General features: G+C 35.5%; 1 protein-coding gene across 2 annotated transcripts in view; it reads right to left on the bottom strand.

The window, feature by feature from the left end:
• Cdh7 (cadherin 7) overlaps positions 1 to 7,200 on the bottom strand; it is a 159,769-nt gene extending 152,569 nt beyond the window's left edge. For both annotated transcript variants that reach the window (XM_057770275.1, XM_057770276.1), the window contains exon 1: positions 6,454 to 7,200. The gene's annotated coding sequence lies outside the window, so the exon portion shown is untranslated. The remainder of the gene's footprint in view (positions 1 to 6,453) is intronic.
• Between the last annotated feature and the right edge of the window lie 15,441 nt (positions 7,201 to 22,641).

Here is a 22,641-nt window from a genome sequence, read left to right as displayed (position 1 = left end):
GTCCAATGAACTTACTGTGTTCATGTCTAATTCATCAATAGATTTTTTATGGTCAACATTCTCTATAGCTTTGTTTCCTTTGCAAACCAATGTGATTCTCAAGATAAAATGACTGCATAGCATTTTGTCAAACTCATTGTGCACTGAGGTGGCCTATCATGTAAGACAAAGATATCTCTAACTTTTACTTCAATAAAGATAAACAAAAGTTTAACAACAACCCTGGAGTTATTGCTGCATATGATTATCAAACAGAAACAGCTCATACTCGAAATTTAATCAATATTGTGTAACTCCTCCAGACAGTTTTCCTGTGTTCTCATGATATGTATAATGGTAATGGTGTCATAGTGTTATTTATGCATGTGAATGACTTTAAGCACTGGAAAAGCTATATTTGTCAATATTTCATTATAATATATTCTCAACTAGTCTGTGTCCCAAAGCAAGAATGCTACATCTTGCCTTATCTTACTGCTACCGTCTCATCTATGTGAGTTTTACAAGACGTGCTAGCAAAAATTCCATGTCAGAAATAAGCAGAGACTTCAGTGTCCATGCCCTTGTCTTGATATCCTGTCCTAGAAAAATCATTAACTTAGGTAGTAAACTCCCAAGTGTTCTGAAAAACTGACCTCTTTCATACTGATGGCTCAGAAAAAGTGTAAACAAATGTACTGATATAAAAAGGAGGTAATTTCTATATATTGTGATCATCTTTGACACGATTCAAGATTTAGAACATTTTACCTGAAAAAAAATCAATTCCTTATATTGAAAGAAATTTAAAATATCTTTGTTATTTATATTTTATTTATAATAATTTTTATTTTTTCTGAAGTTGTTTATATGAAATATCACTACAAATAATACTATGATAAGCAAAATACACTTAAAAATCTTTCAGATTAAATATCAGAACCTTGGAAAGGAAATGTTAAATGTATTGAAGCTAGAGAAAAAAAGAAAATGTTGAGCATCAATCAATCGACAGCATTTACTTAACCAACATCAATAATTTGAAATGAAATAACTGCATCAGCAACCACTTTGTTCCATACATTAGTTTCACTATATTTGTCAAGAATGATTTCAGAGAATATTATTTTAGATATTTAGGCTTACTAGAGAATACCATTTTATCAAGATGAAATCATTGTTATAATTTTTGACTATTTTCATTTCTTATAATTTCTGCAAAACCACTTTTAAAATGTAAACAAGTATATTTCATGCTCTTAACCAAGCATTTTATTTATAGTTAGAAGCAATGATTGAAGGCCCATCACTAACCAAAAAAATAGTAAAAGGTTTTATACTTTAGCTTTTCATCAATCAGAAAAAGTGCAAATTGCCTGAGTCATCTGAATTAAAGTTAGCATACTAGGAACATGATAAGCAGTGTATAGCAGCTCATGTTCAGCCTCTGCACATTAACAGATAACTATATGAACTTTTAAAACATACCTAAGAACACATTAAGAGCCGGATACATGGTTCAGCCTTTGAAAGGTTAGGTTCACAGCTAAAAGTAAAAGTGCATGGAGGTGCACTCTCTGACTCTAGCACCTAGGCGACTGAGGCAGGAGCTTTAAACATTCAAGATTATTCTCGCTTATATACAAACACATTAATTGAGAAACAAATATGAAGATCAATTAAAAGATTGTCAATGTACATATTCATTACTGTGTTTTCAAAAAAGCACATATATAAAGCATTCTATAAATGCTTTATAGAAACAAATGTGATGTGTGAGCGTATATAATACGAAGAAAATAGATAAATGGCTAATATTTTGTAGAAATTGTATTATATTTTTATGTACATTATAAACAAGCAGCAGATTATCTAAATTCAAGAACTTGTGCTTCCAGTTGCACTATACTCTAGGCAAGGAGCAATTGCATGAAGCCTAGTTATGAAACTGCTTTAATATAGTTAATGGATCTCACACTAAGACATAATTTATTTTCCACTGATATAATTGATTTAAAGAAAGAGGACCTAGCACTTTAAAATTAGTAAAGTTAATGATAAGATAAAGCATGATAGTTCAAAAGTAAGTGTAATAGTAAAGTAAATATAATGATAAACTGCATTTTTTAAAGAAGCGTAACAGTAGAACAATTTATTTGAAGACTGTTAATACATTTAATAATATGAACCATGAGACAGAGAAACAAATCCCTAATAGTTGCCTGACAAATAGATTCAGAATCTAATTGCTATTTCTTTTCTTCTTATTAATAATCACTAATAAAAATATGGCTATAACAATAACAAATAAAGAACTATTGTGCTGTTGTTCTATTGGGAGGAATTGTCATGTCCAAGATTGTTTTAAACTTTCAGTACATTTTGACAAGCAATACATTATTAATGACTCCTTATGAAAGACAAACAACACACTAGCTTAAAAGCAGAAATATAAGAACAAAGTAGTTAGAAGGTATTCTACAGAATCAGGATTACATTAGAGCAATTTTTCACTACTGGTTCTTCAGCTAAGTCTGCAAAGAAGACTGTTTGTTGCTTTGCACATAATCCTTAGAAGAAAGTGGCATGACATAATTTCAAGGAAGAATATATATATATATATATATATATATATATATATATATATATATATATCCATCCTTTAAGAGCTTCATTAATCCTTACTTCCCCAGAATAGCAAGTACTTGTCACGAGGACCTTCCTGTTATTATCTAGGTCCACAAAGTTAGAGTAGTTGGCTTGGCATAATGGATATTACATCCTCATTGTTGCTTTTATTTATTTATAGAGTAGAATCATTTAATAAATTCTTACAAAAAGATACATTATAATATCTTTCAATTTGTGACTGAGCACAAGAATTCTGCATTTGAGAAGAGTGAAGCAAGAAACCTTTCAAGGTATTTGTCACATTTCATTTCCGACTATGTCATTACAAGCAAGCTAGTAAGGGCAATTTCTGTGAAATAGTCAAAGAAAATGTCACTTCAGTGTTAGGAATGCAATACTTTGGTTTTCTTGAGAGTTCATGTTAGAGAAAAACATGAAGAATTCACAAATATTCTGCCCCTGATACTGTAAGGTGTTGATAAAACCACAGATGAGTAACATAAGTCACAGAAATGAATTCTACAGAATCCTAATGAAATATCCAAGGTCACATAACTCTTACTGATGGTAGTGAGCTCAAAGAAATGATGGCAGTGTTTTTAATATTTGCTAAGTATTATTTAGGTAGTCGCTCCCTTTGATATGTTTATTCATTGGATTTCCCATCTTTCTCATGAGTAAAGGGTGTGCAATCATATTTTTAAAAAAAATTTTAAACCTTAACTTGAAATTTTTAAGGTAGAAAATCATTTTGATTGTTTTTCAGAAGGACAGGGATGGCAGGATAAAGGCAACGGGTTAAAGAACCTGTTTTCTAACAAATTTCTTTTACTATATTAAAAAATATACAAAACGCAGTATCCAAATTAAGATTACCTTCTTTCAACAAAAATACCTTGACAATCAAAAAGTGAGTTAGTACACTAAAAAGTTAACCATTTCCACTGAAGAACTGAACAATATTCTACTGGGAATTTTAGACATGGGGCTTCAATTTAGAAAAGTATTTTAGAATATAAAATAAATAAATGGGACCAATTTGTTTGTCGAAATTGCAAACATAACAGCTGTACATTATGGATTGTTACTATAAATCCTACGACTTAAAGATGTCTGCTATTATTATAGTTCAAAATTTCATTTTTACCATCTCACAGGGCAATTAGCTGAATCTCAATACTATTTAAAGTTTTTTCATAACATTTTGTGTCTTTAATTTTGATGAAATTCCACCGCATTGTATTATAAATTTACATATATATAATTACTTCATATATATGAATATATATACATATTTCATTTCAATTAGTAAGTCTTGGAACTTGCTGTGATATGAGATTTCTCTGTAATGAAACCATGATGAAATCCATTAGCTCCCTGGGCCACACAACATTATAACCACAGACCACAATCTCCTACTGATTACTATACTAAGTATACAAGCAGGGTCCCTGGAAATGAATAAGAGACTGTAGTGTGCATCTGTTTATCAAGCACGGGGGAAAAACCTTCCCTAAGTGAATTATTGAGCCAATTTAACTGAAGCACAAACAACCACTACTATAAGAGAAAGAAATAAAGTGGAGAAAGATACATAGTTTATATTGGAGGAGAGAAGCCTATATAAATTTAAAAGTATAGTAACAAAGCACAGATGTTCTGAATTATTTATGTAATAACTAAATGTACTCACAGGGTTATATCTTTATATTTTTTTCTTATAAGAAATCATGACTTTTTCAATTTTAAATTTTAATTTGCACTTGGATTTACCTTATGCCAAGTGTGATTTCCATTATTTCCATGAAAGGCTTCAAGTTTCAGTGAACAGTTACAAAAGAGCAGGAAGCAACGTCTATATTAATGAAAAATCTATACTATAATAAGAAATAAATGCACAGGCAGACATTTGCATTTTCAATTGCTCAGGAAACTTTGTCACTAAAGAAGCCTGCAGAATGACAAGGTGGGGGAGGGGCAGCGATTAGAGGGGCTTCTCTGTAGAACCAGCAAATTCCCAGAGGAGGCACTGTTGCACTGTTGGTCACAGTTAGATCTTTGCTGCTTGTTAGAGGCAAGAGAGATGGTCACACAGGGCTCTGTTTCATGGCGTGGTAGCTTTTCCTCAGCTCCCCTATATCACCCCAGGAAGGAGCATCAGAGTCCTTTATTCAAGGTAGAAACACTTGTACTTGTACGGAAGTCCTTTTGAAATTAACACATGTATGCTGGTTATTCTAGAAGTTTGTGAAACTCCCAATTTAAGCTCTGACTTTAAAACCTTCCAAACAAATAAAAACATATTTTTTTTTCAGTCAGGAGAGAGAGAGCACTGTGACGCAATGAGAGCTGTTAGAGAAATTAATGTAAACTGTGTAAACTTCAGGAAAATTTCAATCACTCAGCAATAAATATGTCCAACAGGAAACAAGTTGTGAATTTGTTACTCTATAACACATTTCTGAAATATCTAATAATGTATTGAACTTGAAACATAGATGAATTGACCTTTTGTTATCTATATACAGTTTGAGAAGTTCAGACAAGTGTTGTCACTTAGAAGTTAAAATACTGAATAATAGGATTGCTGACGAGAAAATTATGCCTGAGAGGAGACAGTGGTTTGATTTTTCAGACCAAAGAAGACCGAATAGTGGCAAAAAAAAAAAAAAAAAGTGCTCTCCTCTCTCCCTTCCTCATTGGACGCTAAAATTCAGAGGCAATTCAAGGAGTTACAAGAATATAGATGCCTTATAAGTACCCTTTTACAAAAAAAAAGGAACAGCTCTCTGCTATTAAATAAATAAAAACAGACTTAGGAAGACTTGTGTCAACTGATAGCTAGCAAAATTCTTATAACCTATCCCAGTCCTTAACTGCAATAAGTCAACTGATAGCTAGCAAAATTCTTATAACCTATCCCAGTCCTTAACTACAATAAGATCTCATAAGTCCACATGCCCTTTCAGTTACACTGCAAACTACACTACCCTCCAGGAAGATGGGCTGTGCTACTTGCTTTATTTTTCTTTACATACACAGATTTTCAGCACCCTTTCTCAGACAAAACAATTAAAACTGATATTGCATCAGTGCTCCCTGATAGCCATTGACTACCAGAAAGCACACAAGAAAGATTTCCACAGAGTTGCTGGCCTAACTAGCACCCATACTTTAGTGTCATAGTTTTCGAAATAGGCCCTAAGAATGAAGAAAAACAGTTTTATTGCATTTCTTTTTCACGAGGAATAACAAGAAAAGCATTTGGGTCAACATAGTGTCTAACTAGTCCTTTGGAAAAGAAGCTATTATGGTGGATTTCTGAGGACTGCAAATTTAATTGCTTGCTCTCTTAGCCCTTCAGTCCTTAACAACTTCCCTTTATAAAGACTAAAAACTACTTTGATGTTGCTGACAGTGCATCAGCACAAACTTTCCTTCATCAAACCTCTTTACAACACATTTTTGTTGACAATTTACCTTTAACAATGTATATTGTCAATTGCAATGTCAATATAGTGACATTAATTTTTACTCTCTGTATCGACTCAGATATAAAATATAAAGTTCTGTCCACTTGCCTCTGAACAAAAAAAAAAGAAAAAAAGAACTGAGTTGGCAGACATCCTACCGTGAAGGGCAAGTCTTACTTTTATAGATATTAAATTTAGTACATGACCTGAAAAGGACAAATTTTTTTCTTGCAAAATAAAAAAGTGTTTTACAAATATTCGTGGTTTAGTATGCGGCTCTCCAGTCTTGAGATGCTCAATCTATGACTTTTTTTCAACAGCTAATGATTTCCCCGGTGCTGGGTTAACTTATTTGATAATCTTTACTCACCTGAACTATGACATCTAAATCCGAAGGGTTAAGGATCTAAAACGTGAAGGCATTCAAAAAGCAAAGGTCCTTTTTTGTTAATCCAAGATAGAAGGCAGATAACCAGCAACTATCCTTGTGCCCACGAAGAAATCCAAATCCAGCATGCTATCCAGAGAAGCAGGGCGTCCTTTTCCCTTCTCACACCTAAGGTACACCCAGAAGGAGCCAGAGGCAAACCCTGCAGATGCACCCGCTCAGCGGAATACTAATTACAGGGGGCGGTTTGGGGAGAGGGCGCAACCTTAGGCGAGTTCCACATTCACGTAAGGCCAAAGGGGTCTAGTGCACACAGTTCAAAAGACTCCTGCTCTCACAGGCACACACCTCCTTCCAGGCTCAGACCTCTGCAGAAGCTGGCGGCGACACAGGCTACCCGGAGTTGCGCCAGCATCAGTCCATGGTGTCTGCTAGGTACCTTTTTGAGGACCGCGGTGCAGAAGGTGGCTGTTTACCTCTGCGTCTGGAGTGCTTTGGGGGATTCGCTCTCACCCTACTTCCCTCGCGTTGCACCTGGTATCTGTCAACACTGCTTTTTCGGCCAAGCGCCTGTGAGCTCAGTCCTCTCGCCCGTCCTGCCAGGCAGAAGCACGTCTCACGACAGCGCTCAATAACTTGGAAACGCCGCGGGAAACTCCGCACGGATACCCCGCCCGCTCTCTGTTCACAGATCTGTCCTGCTCCCTGCGGTGCGCTGCGAAGGCGCGCTTCTGCTGGGAGCCCTTCCCAGCCCCATGCCGGGCACACACACACTCACCTAGTGCCTCTACCAGCTACTCTACCAGCCGCGTCAGAGCCCTGAAACCACGGCATTTGCATCCGAAAGGATGCGGCTTGGCGTGGGGGTTGGGGTGGGGGTGGGGGGAACGGCGCAGTACTGGCAGCTAAGCGAGCCAGGCAGAAATGGAGGCACGAGATCCGCACCTGCTCAGCCAGCAGCCACCCGCTCTTCCTCCAATCACAGAGGACTCCGAAGGGCGAGAGGATTCTGTGAGGCCTTGCATGCCAGGGTCCCGCTCCGTGCGGAGTCTAGAAGGGCTACCGTCTTTCTGTCGTGGCCCCCCACCGCCGACACACACACACACACACACACACACACACACAATCTCCTCTGCACTGTAGCCTCTGGTACCAGGTCTGAAGCCAACGGAAGCGCGCGTCCCGGGAGAGGGCGATAGGGCCAGCGTTGGTGACAGAGAGAGGACGCGCTGATGCCGGCTCAGAAATGAGCCCTAGAGGGTGGTGCGCATCCCAGCGGGTGACCATTGACAGCACCCTGCGGGAGAAGCTATTGAGACTTCAGGACCTTCTTGAAACTCGGGAAGGACTGTGGGCTGTCTTCTCCAAGAGAGAATCGCTTAGCCACACGCGGGCACACACACTCACACCTGCGAATCCCCCTCAACCTCCTGACTGATCTGGGCAGATGGATTCCTTTGTAGCGAAATAAATAAAAAAAAAAAAAAAAAAAAAAAAAAAAAAAAAAAAAAAAAAAAAAAAAAAAAAAAAAAACGGGTGAAAGTGGAAGGGGCTCAAGCTCCCCTTCACTCCTCCCTGCCCCAAATTATTTGAATCTGAAAGGAGACGAGAGAGAGAGAGAGAGAGAGAGAGAGAGAGAGAGAGAGAGATGGGTTTCGAAAATTCTTTTTTTCAAGCACCCCTCACCCCCGCCACCCCCTCCCCGTCTTAGCCTGTCTAGGAAGCCTTTATCAATTAAGCTCTTGAAACACGAATGCAATCATAAATATAGTCAAAACTTAGTTTCCTTGCTTGATAGTCTTGCCCTTTCATTCTCCTCAGACTGCCCTACTTTTACTTTCTTTTACTTGCAGAAAATGTCCTCGCCTGTTATGCTCTTTAAGGAAAAACTTCCGAGGTGTGTGATTTCCACGCAGCGTGGAATTCTAGAGCGTAGTGAATACCGCAACGGGAGCGCAGCACAATGGAATGCGCTTTGTTTGCCTCTGTTGGGTGCTTGATTTAACCTGGTGACTTGGTGTTGGGTCACAGAGATGAGAACTGAACAGATCAGTGTCGAGTTCGTTGCTTTTCGTTTTACCCGTTCGTCTAATGGCCTCCTTTTCCGACTTACACAACTCAAGTAGCAGTTCCACAAGAGGAGCAAAGACTTGCCGCACAGTCTCTGAGCCCTCGATTTCTCCTTCACTGGAGCAACCTTGCTCTTCACCCAGTTCAGTCAGTCCTGACCTTTTAACTTCCATTCCCCTCCACACTGCCAGGATTTAAAGTTAATAAGGATGGAGGATTTATTGCTTATCAAAATAATAAATATATGTGTAATATATGTAATATTATTAATAATGTTTAATAAAATGTGTGTAATAATGTGTAATGTGTAATAAATATGTATGTGTAATAATAAATATATAATGTGTAAACTTGAATTCTGTACTAGTAAACCAGTCTCTTTGAACTCCTGATAATTTTGGTATCTCGTTATTTGCTATTACTTTACTTCATGCTAATTTTTCCAAGACTTTGCTTCTCTGCCAAGGAAAACTTCATTGTCAGATATGGATATCTAGACCTTATACCCGGGCCTTGCGGTTTTAATTTTTTGAAAGGCTCAAATCCTAAGTTTTTCCTGGCTACTGGCATGCAGTCTGCAATTCTGTTTGTTTGTTTTTTTTTTTTTTCTGTCTAATTTTGCACACACTTGCTTTCCATAATTTAACTGCCTTTTAGAACATAACTTCCCTTATACCCTGTCTGTACTAAAAACTACAGGACAAGTACTCAGTACAAACTAAATATAAAAGATGTTTGTCCCTTGTAATAAATATTTTTTGTAACCAAGAAGGAAATCTCTGGATGCACCTTGACATTTGCCTGTGATCATATTAGGCTACTTGCAAATTGCTCTCTGCATGCCTGGGTCATTCAGCTGAGAAAGATGAAACTGTGATTGTTGATCAATGCAATCAACCACAATGCCATCTTTTCAATTTACTTTTGTAAGAGATGTCCCCATGTAGCTTCAAATTTCAAACATTTTATGTAGTCACTGCTAACCTTGAGCTCCAGATCCTCTTTTTAAAGCGAAGAGCATTATATGAAATAAAAATATCTATAAACAGTGAAAACAAGTTATTTTAATGACACTTTTCATCTGCTTTTTTCCCTCTGCATTAAGCCTATGCAGAAAGATGGGTTATAAATTTGGGTTTGTCATCCTAAATGAGATATTATCATTTTACCTGACATTCTTACAAAACTTTCCCTAAAACAGAACCTGAGCAAGCATAGTGATAGGGGTGAAATGTGTTCAGTCATCCAGAGTACAGGTCATGGTCATCATGTTTGCCAGCAGGTGTTCACCTAGCTTCTCATCCCAAAGGAAGGTCTAGATTCCTTTCCAAAAAAAAAAAAAAAAAAAAAAAAAAAACAGCATTTATGATGATAAAACAAAAGCAGAGAGAAACTGCCCATTTGCTAGACAGATGATTTTTTGGTTGTGACAAAATATATGGAGGGAAAACAATTAGGTTCACAGCTTCAGAAGTCCCAGTACACAGCTACTCTCTGTGCCCATGGTGAAGGATAACATTACGGTGAATAGCACACGGGACAAAGGAGTATCCATACTTCATTGTACAAAGAAAGCAGTAGGTAGAAGAAACAGTAGTCATCCAAGGCAATGCAACACACAGTCAGTCCCAAGGAAAGATGCCCAGTTATTTTCTTGAGATAGTTTCCATTTTAAACCATTCCCTTGACTCCCATTGATTTGTTTAAAATTTTTATACATCAGCAAAATAAACATCAGTTTTATTGGAGGACTGGTGGTCATAATTATTTCTGAAAACACAAACACAAATATACTCAGAAGCATACTTTAATTAATATCCTGGGTGTTTCTGAATCAGATTGCCAATCAAGGTTAAATCTATTAGTACTTCTCTCTGAGAAGACTGCATTTGAGTTGAGGTACAGTGATAACAATATTTGGGTTTTTGGATATCTGAGGGAGAAACGATTTTTGCAGAGTAAATAAGGGGAAAGACTGCATAGGGAAATAGGTGAGTATATGTGAGAACCATAGCTTTCTGAAGAAAGCTGTGCAAACAACAGACATGTTTCCTGTAGTAACTATTATGTCTTAAGTCGCTCAAGGCCTTCCAATTTTTGGAAGATAGATTTACACTTTATTCCTAGGAAGAAGCCAAACACTAAGGCCAACAGTAAAAGAAGAGCTCCCAAGATTCAGCTGCAGTCATTAAGACAACAAAGACACGGGTTATTGATTTATTACTTCTCTCCTTCCTCATAACTCCTTGCCTATTAGAAAACCTAGTTTTCCGAGTAGCACAAGTCAAATTCTCTTCAGCATATGAAGTCAAACATGCTATCAACAACCTCATGTACATGCACATCTGACATGAGAAGATAATTTCCTATAAGTTCTACATTTGATTTATAGTATGTCTATTCATATATATATATGAGAGAAAGAGAAAGGAGAGAGAGAGAGAGAAAGAGGAAGAAGGAGGGCCAGAGACTGAAACCTGCACAATCAAAGGTTTTATTTCTTCATTATTAGATAAGCTTAATTGATAAACTATAAATTTCTTTTTTAATTATTTATAAAAGTCTTTTCAGTTTGGCTAAATTATACTTTCAGAACAGAAAAAAATTGAATATGTCTCTCATGGCTTTTTTGGGGGGGAAACTATTTTCATCTTCTAAAACGTATTATACAAGTTGAGATTACCATTTGTATCAACTTCACATCCAGTTTATTCATATATAAAACCAATATTTGGGCACACTATATGGCTCAATGTGGGCAAATACCCTAGCCACTAAGCCTGACACACTCTGTTAGGTCCCTGGGTCTCATATAGTGGAAGATAAGAACTGAGGCCTCCTTGTTTTCTTCTGACTACCATATGTTCACAATGTCATACTCATGTGCACACATACACTCAAACATTCACCCACTCTTACACACACTCAGCTATGCACTTATATACATACATAAACATGCATGCATGTAGACATAGAATAATAAATAGATAGATAGATAAACATAAATAATATAATCCAAAATATAATTCAGGTAATTGACAGCTATGAATTGCAAAGAACTTATGATTGGCAAATCAGTTCAAAACATTCTTGGTAGCTAGAGGTTGAAAAGAACCAAACATACAGAAGCTCAAAATATTCTCTTTGAGACAAGATCTCTAAAAGCTGAGTTATTTGTCACAATCTCTTTTAGTATAAATATAATGTCCATAAAATATATTTTCATTGCATTAGCATTTTCTGAAGTTGTCTGTCTTTAAGTTATTGTGTCTAGGAAGGCATAGATTGTTTTCTTAAAGAGGCAACATGTAGTCTGTTCAGTTATTTGATAAACAAGATGAGAACTATTCTCTTTTGGTCTCCGAGGTTGGTGATAGATTATATAAATGTCTTAGATTCAGGACCTTCCAATCTACTATGAAACAGTGTATGCAGGCATCTTCATGCCATATGTGGTGAGGAAAACACACAATCTCAAGTGTGGAAACACAAAGAAGTATAAAAAGGGAAGATAAAAGTATTTGTGATTCTCTAGGAGGATAGGAGTATTATCTTAAGAAGTTTTGCTTGTTTTTGTTGATGACAATTTTAGGAGGAAAAGATCATATTTTGTTAGAAGTAATCTATTAGAAGCATTAAACCTGTCTTTGTTTGAAAGTTATGGAAATGTTTATGATTTTGTTTAGACATGGGCAAGGAAAGTCTTGGGCTAGACTATTTTAATGACATCAGTCATATATGAATATTCTTTCTATATAGTCAGAAAACATAAGTATATTTAAAGATTTCTTGAGTAGAATTACTGATATATTACACAATATATATTTATTAGTATCTTATTTATGAACATTGACATTACTTAAAATGCTTAGATCTATCTACATCTTTGATGGGGTCAAGATCCCAAGATGAAGGAGTGGACAACTCCCATTCATTCTCTGAGGATTCAAGCAAGGTGTTGCTTCAACTCTGAGTTTGAAGTAATATACTCCACAGTGAGTTTGGCAGACAAGTCCCACAGGAATGAAGCAGACAAAATGGAAAATAGAGGTAAAGTATACACTTCAGTTTGTGTTCTGCAAATAACCTCTCCAACCCCTCCATATAGTGTGGGTTCCTCCATCAGCTTGAGAACACATGAGATACAGAGGGTTAGGGGTTAACATTTCAAAGCAGAACTTTAATTTAATGTTGTAACATGTCAAGTTTTTCAATATTTTCTTACTAAGTAACAAATCAAAACAGATAAGTATTTGATTTGACTTGGTATCAAATGCCAAAGAGAGGAGTGAACATTTACATATTTAAATGGCATATCATATGATACTACTAATGTGCCATTGTATCTCTGGATTCAATAGAGTTGGGATAAAAATTACTTTTTAAAATGCAACTCAAATCCAAACTGTCTGAAATAATACAACTAAGTTTGTGCTGTCTTTTGAATTACAGTTTTTCTAAAAAAGCCTCTAAAACCTTGAGAGAAAAGGTAATACTGCATATTTGTACTGAAAACTCTTCTATCTATCATTTTGTGGTAAACTAAAGAATCTTTGGGGAAGGTGGGTTTTTACACTAAAACAACAGAGTTCAGAAATATTTATGGAATATTTTTACACCTGTATGTAGCAGGTTTAAAGACACAAATAGAAGAATCCAAAAAAAAGTAAGACCAAGTTTCAAGGGAAGAGTTCACATATATATGCAAAGCTACGTAAAAAAAAAAAAGAAAGAAAGAAAAAGAAAAAGAAAAAAGAAAAACTTCACATGTAAGTGAATAGCAAGCAGTGAAGTGTTGTAGGATTCAAAGAAGAAGCATGTGAACTTTGTCACATATTTTATCACAGTGTGTGAAGATGTGTTGCTATTTTACTGTGCCTCCCTAAGGCATCTGATTGATTTAATAAAGAGCTAAATCACCAAAAGCTAGGCAGGAAAGGTTAGACAGGACTTCTAAACATATAAAGGACTCTTGCAAAAACAGAGACAGATTTCACCAGTGAGATGTCGAGGGAGGCAAGCATACATTGTAGAGTGTGGATAAAGAGCCATGTGACAGAATTTAGAAAAATAGAAATGGGTTAATTTAAATTGTAGAGCTAGTTGGAAAAAACCTAAGCTAAGGTCAAGAATTCATAATTAAAATAAGTCTCTGTGTCATTATTTGGGGGCTGGTGTTCCAACGTCTGACAATGCATGCATGCTAGTTAGAGAGTTCTAATATGCATTGACCTAATACTTCTTGTTGGCCCCAAAAAATTAATAAAATGCACACAAAAATGATGGAAAAGATCAGAGAAATACTTGAAATCTTTTATCTTGTAGGATAAAAACAAAGGTTTGCTGAAATTTTAATAAAATAAAGGAAGTTCTCATGAATATTTTGTTGTTATTAATCAGAAAGGAGCCTCCTGTAGATACTCTCAGTTATTCTACTTTTATGTGTGTATGGGACACAGCTCCTTACTCTCCCCATAGATGTTGTACTTATTTTAGTAGCACTAACCTCACTGTCCTCTGTGTGTGCTTGCTGTGAGTTCTGCATGTTTTATAGCTGGTGCTACTCAATTCTATTTAGTGCTCTCTGAACACACATAAAATGTGCAGGCAGAAATGACCCTACTTCCAACAGCTGCATGGAGTCAAGAGTGCAAATCCCTCATGTGTGTGACTTTGGGGTTAAATTCATATTCAAGAGGAATATCCAGTAAAGGAAAATAGGATATATATAACCAAGGAAGAAGGCTTTGATGAAATGAGACATTTTCTTCAAAGATAAAATTTTAGGAAGGTAAGAATGCTTAACATTGAAATACCACTGTCCTAGTGTCCTAGAAGGAACTTATGGAAGATAGCAGCAGTCCTTTTATGTACATGAGCTACTTCATACACAAAGGTGAGTTCTGAGGGAGTAATTATCATATCTGTGCATTGTTTCCATTTTCTCCTTTTGTATCTTAATGACTTAAAAGAATATAAAATACATCTCTGTATATACCATAGCCACCTGAAAGCAAAACTAAACAAGAGTGACTCACAAAGGAAGGATACAGAACACCTTGAATTAGGAAAAACATAAAAAAGATATCATGAAAAGAAAGTATATTTTGTTTCTCATCTTTGTGAGAATAAATTCCATTGAACATGAATAAACACTATGCCCTAAATATTTGCTTAAGGCTTTTTTTCACATTTCACATTGAAAAATATGTGATATGTAATGAAATATTGGCTTTTAAATATGGTTGTAGATCTAAAAAGGGGGAACTTGAAGGAGTAGTTGCCTCATTAAGTAACTAAATTGCAAGAGCAACACAGTCACTGAAGGTAACTGGTTTCAATACCTTATTCATGAAATGACCTATATAATACACCTTTGAACAAAGATAATCATATTCTTTTATTTTATCAGTAATAGAATTGAAATGCAGAAATGTGGGAAGATTGACTCATATTCTCATGTCAAACTTTAGGTATGCAAAACAGAATGAAAACTGAGTCTTAAAATCCCTGCTGTCTATCCTGAAGTATTCAAGAGGGCTTAGAGACCTATATATCCAGATATAATTATTTGATATTTCAAATTACAAGAAAAATCTCATTTTACAGTTCTTAAATTTTGAAAGAATTTGAATAAACATTTTACTGTAGCTGTTCTTATTTTAAATTTTGTATTATTATAGCATTACCTTGAGTGGATTAATAATTATAAAAATTTAATATATTTTCATAAATAATTATGTAAACACGACTCAACACTCCTTAAAATTGTATTCCAATAATGATTTAAGTCTTCAGTTCTTAGAACACTGAAAATCAAATTAGCTACTTTACCAAGAGTAAAATGTTTATATGCTGGAAGTCTATAAAACTCAAAAAGAGAATGTTATGAAACATATCATATACGAATAGCCACATTTATTTAAAATTCAGTCCCTTTTTTATCAAGAATTATCAAAGCACCTTTTTTCCAGAAGTTAGACAGTTAAACGTTTTATAGATGATTAAAACCTGGTTATAAATTACTTATTTGAAATTTATTAGATACTCATAAATATTTAATTATTCCTTTAAAGATTAAGAAACCAAGTTATATCTTCTGTAATTCCTATGAAACAGTTCATTTATTACCCATACAAACTGTCCTAACTGAAGCTTCAGATTCAAAGGGATACTAAAAGGAGCTGTTCAAAGGTACTTACAGGTTTTCCTATTAGATAATCCAGGTCTGCTAGCAACCCCTTTGCTTATATCCTCTGCTAGGAGAGTCTAGTCTAGCACCACCCTGTTGTCTCTTGTTGCTGTTTTCTTCTTGTTTATATGTGTTTCTGATTGAAGACTTTCCATGATGTTAAACCATGAATATCTGACTCTTTAGCTTCACTTTTGTGATGTGCAAAGTGAATTTCAAGGTAGCCTGTACTAACTAGTTTCAAGCTCATTATTGTCATTTTTAATTCATTCCCATAAGCATTCCCTGCAGCAAAGTTAGTTTTAAAGTATTAATATTGATGATATGACATATAAGTAAAGTTACTTCAAAGGCGAAGTTTTTTGTAGTCATTGAAACTTTTTCTCTGAAAACTTGACAGTTGTATGTAGTAGTTGCTTTGTCCAGCTTTTCCTGCCTTGGCACATGTGATGGAACCTAATGCAGTCTGCCACTGAGATGTCCCTAACCCATCTTTACCTTTTATTTTGAAAAACAGGACCTCTCAAAGTTGAGAGGCCTTGTAGTCACTCTATACAAGGAAGTTCTTTAACTTGCAGTCCTTCTGCCTTAGTCTTCTATTCAACAGCCATGACAGTCAAGTTAGGTTTACAAGTCTAAGCCTAAAGGCCTGGCTTCATGAGTAAACGAAATGAATAGAACCATTGACTTCAATTCAAGCTTGGTTTCATGACTCGATACATGGGAGGGAACTTTTTACTTCATCCACTACAGCCTACACATATTACTACAGGACAATTTGAAAATGACCTCTGCTGTGTGATCAAAGACTTTCTGGGATGACCCTTTTATTTTTTTCAAATGGATATTAGCAGCTATAGTTTTTTATTTGTTTTTTAGGAAAAAGAAAACATGGATCATCACATGCTATAATTACAAGGCATGGTCTATGGCAGTTTGAATGTAATTGGATCCCATAATTTTATTGTGAGTGGCACTATTAGGACGGGTGGCTTTGTTGGAGTGGGAATGACCATTTTGCAGAAAATATGTCACTGTCAGTATGGACTTTGAGATTTCCTATGCTCAGGTGGTGCCAATGTTTCAATTGACTTCCTGTTGCCTGCAAGAGGTAAGACTCTCAGTTACTTCTCCATCACTCTGTCCGCTTGCATGTTGACATGCTCCCCCATGATAATAATAGAATAATAATAATAGAATAGAATAATAGAACTGTAAGTGACCCATTACAATGAATTTTTTTAAAGAATTGATGTGATCATGGTGTCTCTTCATAGCAATAGAAACCCTCTTAATCTGAGTCTCTCTATACCAAAAAGACACTGCACCTACAAATCAATGCATAGTTTTAAGGATGATTTTTATTAAAACAGTTATTTCATTTATGCTGTTGTGCTAAGATTCTTGCACCTCCTTATTCCCCAGAAAAAAGTAAATGAACTATCTGCCCATTCCCACAGTCACACTATGCAGGACAATCATTCTGCAGCCCCACATCACAGAACAATCAGACATGATAGAAAGTTGAGACAAAGCAGGAACTCAGTTTATTTCTGTGACACTTATAAAGATTAAGTGTCACCCTGTGATATAAGGGTACCTCCAGATAATGAGAGGGAGCCTAACCTACTTAGATTTTGCTGTCTCATCCTCACTCAAATTTGGGCCAGGCTTTTCTCTGTCCTACAGGCCCCGAAGTCTAAGCCCTGAGCTCAAGCCAGGCTTGTTTCTGTCCTATAGGCTTCAAGGTAAAAGCCATGAGATAATTTTGGCCCAACACTGTTGTACACTGTAAAGATTTGTCACACATACTAGTGTAATAAAGTGTGGATTGGCAAGTAGCCAGGCAGGAAGTACAGGCAGGGCAACCAGAGTAAGAGAATACTGAGAAGAGGAAAGGCAGAGAGTTAGTTACCAGCCAGACACAGAGGAAACAAAATGAGAATGCCTTACTGAGAAAAGGTACCAAGCCACATGCCTAAACATATATAAGAATTATGAATTAATTTAAGCTGTTACAGCTAGTTAGTAATAAGCCTAAGCTCATAGAACAGTTTATAATTAATATAAGCCTCTGTATGCTTCTTTGGGACTAAACAACTACAGGACCAGGAGGGACAGAAACTCAAAATATTTTTTTTTGCTTTGTTTAAAATAATGCTTTTATTTATTTTTTGAAAATTTAATACAATGTATTTTTTATTATATTCATCCCCTGCCCCAACTCCTTCTCCACATCCTTCCCCACCCAACTCCATCTTTCTCATTCTCTTATCACATTGTTGTTACAAACCCACTATGTTCAGTTTTTGTTGATCAGCTCTCCCTAAGAGTGGGGTCTGCTCTGCAATGTGGTTGATGTACTGGGTTTTACTCCACTGAAGAAAGCCATCTTTCTTTCTACCACCATAAATCAAATATTAGTAGCTCCCAGTTAGGGATGCTATCATGCTAACCTACCATTCTCCATGTTGGGATTATTTTCTGGCTTTAACTTGCACAAGCCTTCTGAGTGCTGTCCCAATCGCTGTGAGTTCACATGCACATTATGTTGCTCTGTTATATCTGGAAAACAGTGTTTCTTTAAGTCATTCACCACTATGTTTATGCTCAGTATATTCTTATATATTTATAACATTAAATTTTAGATTCCTCCATTTTAGTTATAACTCAACTGTTTGATGTACTTATTTTTATTTCTAGTTAAAAGCAAGAAAACTTGATAACCACAAAAAAATTCATAGGACATACTCATGTTTTTAAATAAACACAGTAAATATTAGGAAAACAATAATGAAGTTAATCAAAAAGGAATGTGTTTAAACTTTTGAGACATTATGAACTAATTTTGAAATAAAAGTAAATTAGATCCAGTTTTTAAAATTTAACTAATTCTTAAACAAATCACATTAGAAAATGATAAGTATGCCAGATTCTATTATTATATTTTAATAATAAATGTATAAAACCAAACTTTTAGACAAATTTATATGTTTATTAGATGTATTTTATAAACATTGAAAATTATACAAACCAATTACTGTCTTCATAAACTTATATATCTTTATCTCTCTCTCTCTATATATATAGATAGACAGATAGATAGATAGATAGATAGATAGATAGATAGATAGATAGATAGATTTTTTTCATGTATTTTCAAAACTGTAGAAGGAATTATGTATATATGTATACATTCACCATATGCACATCAATAAAAGCTTAGATAGTATGTTTGATTTTTATTTCCTTCGGTTCAGAAATAAAAGTCTAAAAGAGCTCTCTCTTTCTCTTGTGCACACACACACACACACACACACGTGCGCGTACATGCACACATACCATGCTATAACATTTCTTATTTATGGAAAGAAAAGGAAAATGTGAAGGTCTAACAATACTGTTTGTGAACAATTACTTACAAATGAAGTATATGTTTTTCCCATATAGAGCAAGATAAGCTAAATTTGCTGGAAAATTCATGCCACTTATTCTTTTGATGGAAATAAAACCTGTATAGACCTAATATGAAAGGAAACCCCAAATTGACAAGAAAGAATGATATCAGTGTGCATGTTTTTTTCACACTGCTGATTATGTGAGATTGAGAAGAAGCAAAGAGGAGTGAACTGGAGCATTTCTATAATTCCTTAAGTTTATTAATCACTAATTGGAAAAATACAATTTTCTTCTGACAGTTTTATCACAAAAAGAAAATAAAATTGTGCACATTTTGATTGAACTCATGAAAGTGCTTACTGTGTGCCTGACAACATGTAATTTTTCCCTTCTGTAGAGATATTTAGTTTATCCCTTTCTTAGGATGTCAACCCTTTTGTGAAAAGCTATTATCCTCAGTGAAAAACTTTGTGTAAGGCAACAGACATTGCTAAGAATATACCAGTCTGTGGATTATCCAGTTTCCTGTTATAGGAAGAAAAAAACCAAACAACAACAGTAAAACAGGGATCATGAGAAAGGGGATTAGAGACCAAACCTTGTTTTAAACCATTGCACAATTTTACACTTGAGCAGATTTGTTTGCACATGTTCTACTGTCCTGGCAGAAAGAGCTGATCCTTTTATATTCATTGTGAAGTCAGTCCTAATGTGATATTCAGTAGTCCTCGTGTCTTTCCCATACAACAGCTGTTTCTTATTGCCAGAACAAATTGAGGTGATTCAAATCACCAGCAGGACATAAGTATAACTTCCATTCACTGAGAAGGAATGAAAGTTGACAACAGACAAACCAGGGTTGCCTATAGTAAACCATAGGACTATATTCAATATACTCAACATTAAAACAATAATATTGAAAAGTAGTTAATGATGATGCAAGAGATTTATATTAATGACAATAAGAAGAAATAATAATTGAGCATTATTAAATCAAGTTACACCTAAATATCAATTGCCTTTGGGTTCAGGTTCTCAATTTAGTGGACTAGAAGATTTCCCAAGAGCATGAATGTATTACAACTTTCTTATGAAATTTTCATATGAAAGGACTGGCTGGGGATATTTATGAATTTGAAATGAACAGTACCCAGGATACAGTATCAAGCACAGTGATAGATGAAGGTTAATAAGGACATCCTCTGATATAAATATAGAATTATATATAAAGTTTGAAACAATGAAGTAAGGTTTATAAAAGAAAAAAAAAGAAAATACAACAGAAGACAATAATGTTTAAATGGTAACTAAAATTATTTAAACAAATGCAATTTAAATGACACTCATTTTGAATTGACACTTTTGAAAAGGTAACACAAAAAAAATAAGGAGTGCATGATTCTGTAATGATGTGGGAAGGTCATGTCAATCTGTTGATTTCATTGGTTAATAAAGAAACTGCCTTTGTCCATTTGATAGGCCAGTCCTTAAGTGGGTGGAGTAGACAGAACAGAATGCTGGGAAGAAGGGAAGTGAGCTCAGATGCCATGCCGCTCCTCTCCAAGACAGACACGATGAAGCTCTCCAGGGCAGATGCGATGAAGCTCTAGCCCAAGATGGACGTACACTAGAATCTTCCTGGTAAGCTACCACCTCGTGGTGCTACACAGAACATTAGATATGGGTTAAGCAAGATATGAGAGTTAGCCAGTAAGAGTCTAGAGCTAATGGGCCAAGCAGTGTTTAAAAGAATACAGTTTCTGTGTTATTATTTCCAGGGCTAAGCTAGCCGTGCAGGAGCTGGGTGGGACGAAAAGCAGTCCCGCAGCTCCTTCTACACTGTAATCTTTAGTTTTACATTAAATTTTCCACATTTCCTTAGTTTATATAAGAATATATGAAAACTTGGTTGAAGGATTTAGCAACAATCTTAGTTTTCTCAGGTCCCAAAACTTAATATAGGGTTAAATTTCAGAGAATTATTGCCTGACAACCAAAGAATCTTAACTTTCCCATGTAAAGTCAATGATGAAATTTTCAGAAATATAAATATTTCTGTGTCTCTACGATCACAAATTATAGGCTCAATGTCTTTTATTTATGGCTAGAAACCAATTAGGAGTAAGTACATCCCATGTTCATCTTTTTTGGGACTGGGTTACCTTACTCAGGATAGAGTTTTCTATTTTCATCCATTTGCATGCAAAATTCAAGATGTCATTGCTTTTAACTGCTGAGTAGTACTCTAATATGTATATATTCCACATTTTCTTCATCCATTCTTCCATTGAAGGGCCTCTAGGTTGTTTCCAGGTTCTGGCTATTATGAACTGGCTTTGTGGGAGCCTAGCCTGTTTGGATGCTCACCTTGCTAGACCTGGTTGGAGGGAGGAAGGACCTTGGACTTCTCACAGGGCAGGGAACCCTGACTGCTCTTTGGACTGGAGAGGGAGGGGGAAAGGAGTGGGAGGAGGAGGAGAAGAGTAGGAGGAGGGGAAGAGTAGTAAGGGGAGGGAAATGGAAGGCAGGGAGGAGGTGGAAAAATTTTCAATTAAAAAAATATTTCTGCGATACCTTCTTTTTATGCACTCTGGAGGTGCTGGCTAAAATATCCATTGTTCACAGTTAGTAAATGAGACCTTGTGAAACTGAAAACACTGCCAAACAAAGCAACAGCCTGCAGAATGGGAACTATTTTTATCAGTTACAGATCTGATAGAGGGTTAATATCTAAAATATGTGAAGTACTCAAAAAACCTGGCCAGAAAGAAAACAAATCATTTTAAAAATTGGGTAAGATCTAAGGAGTATCCTCCAAAGAAGAAACATAAATGGATGAGAAACACTAAAAGATATATTCAATAGCCTTAGTCCTCAGGGAGATGCAAATAAAAGCTACTTTAAGATTTCATCTTACACCTGTCAGCATGGTCCAGATCAAGAAAACAAATAACAGATTATGCTGGAGAGGATGCAAAGTAAGAGAAATTCTTGTCCATTGCTGGTTGGAGCACTAACTTGTCTAGCAACTATGGAAATAAGCATGACAGTTCCTCAGGAAAGCAGGAATCAGTCTACCTCAAGTTCTAGCTGTAGGATTCTTGGACACATACGCAAAGGACTGTACATCTTCCTTCAGAAACTATTATTAAACTGTGTATATTGCTGCTTTTTTCATAACAGTCCAAAATAGGAAGCAGATTAAACGCCCCTCAACAGAAAGAAAAATGGATAAAGAAAATGTGATACATTTGCACAATGAATCCAACTATTAAACAAATCAAATCGTGAATTTGAAGGTAAATGGATGCAGAGCCAAAGTGACAATAAATAAATAAATGAATGAATGAATAGATTTATCATTAGCTTAGCTTATACGGGCATAACAACATTATGGAACAGCTGTAGCAGTGGTACCTTCCAAAAGCAGCCTACAATACAAAGAACCAGAGAAGTGGGGATAGGTATAGAATGAGAAATTGTTAGGAAGAAGTGCATCATCTAGGAAA

This window comes from Chionomys nivalis, chromosome 5 (genome assembly GCF_950005125.1).
Source record: "Chionomys nivalis chromosome 5, mChiNiv1.1, whole genome shotgun sequence".
NCBI classification, from domain to species: domain Eukaryota; kingdom Metazoa; phylum Chordata; class Mammalia; order Rodentia; family Cricetidae; genus Chionomys; species Chionomys nivalis.
Note: the sequence above shows the minus strand (reverse complement) of the source record. Positions and strands in the feature narration are given on the sequence as shown.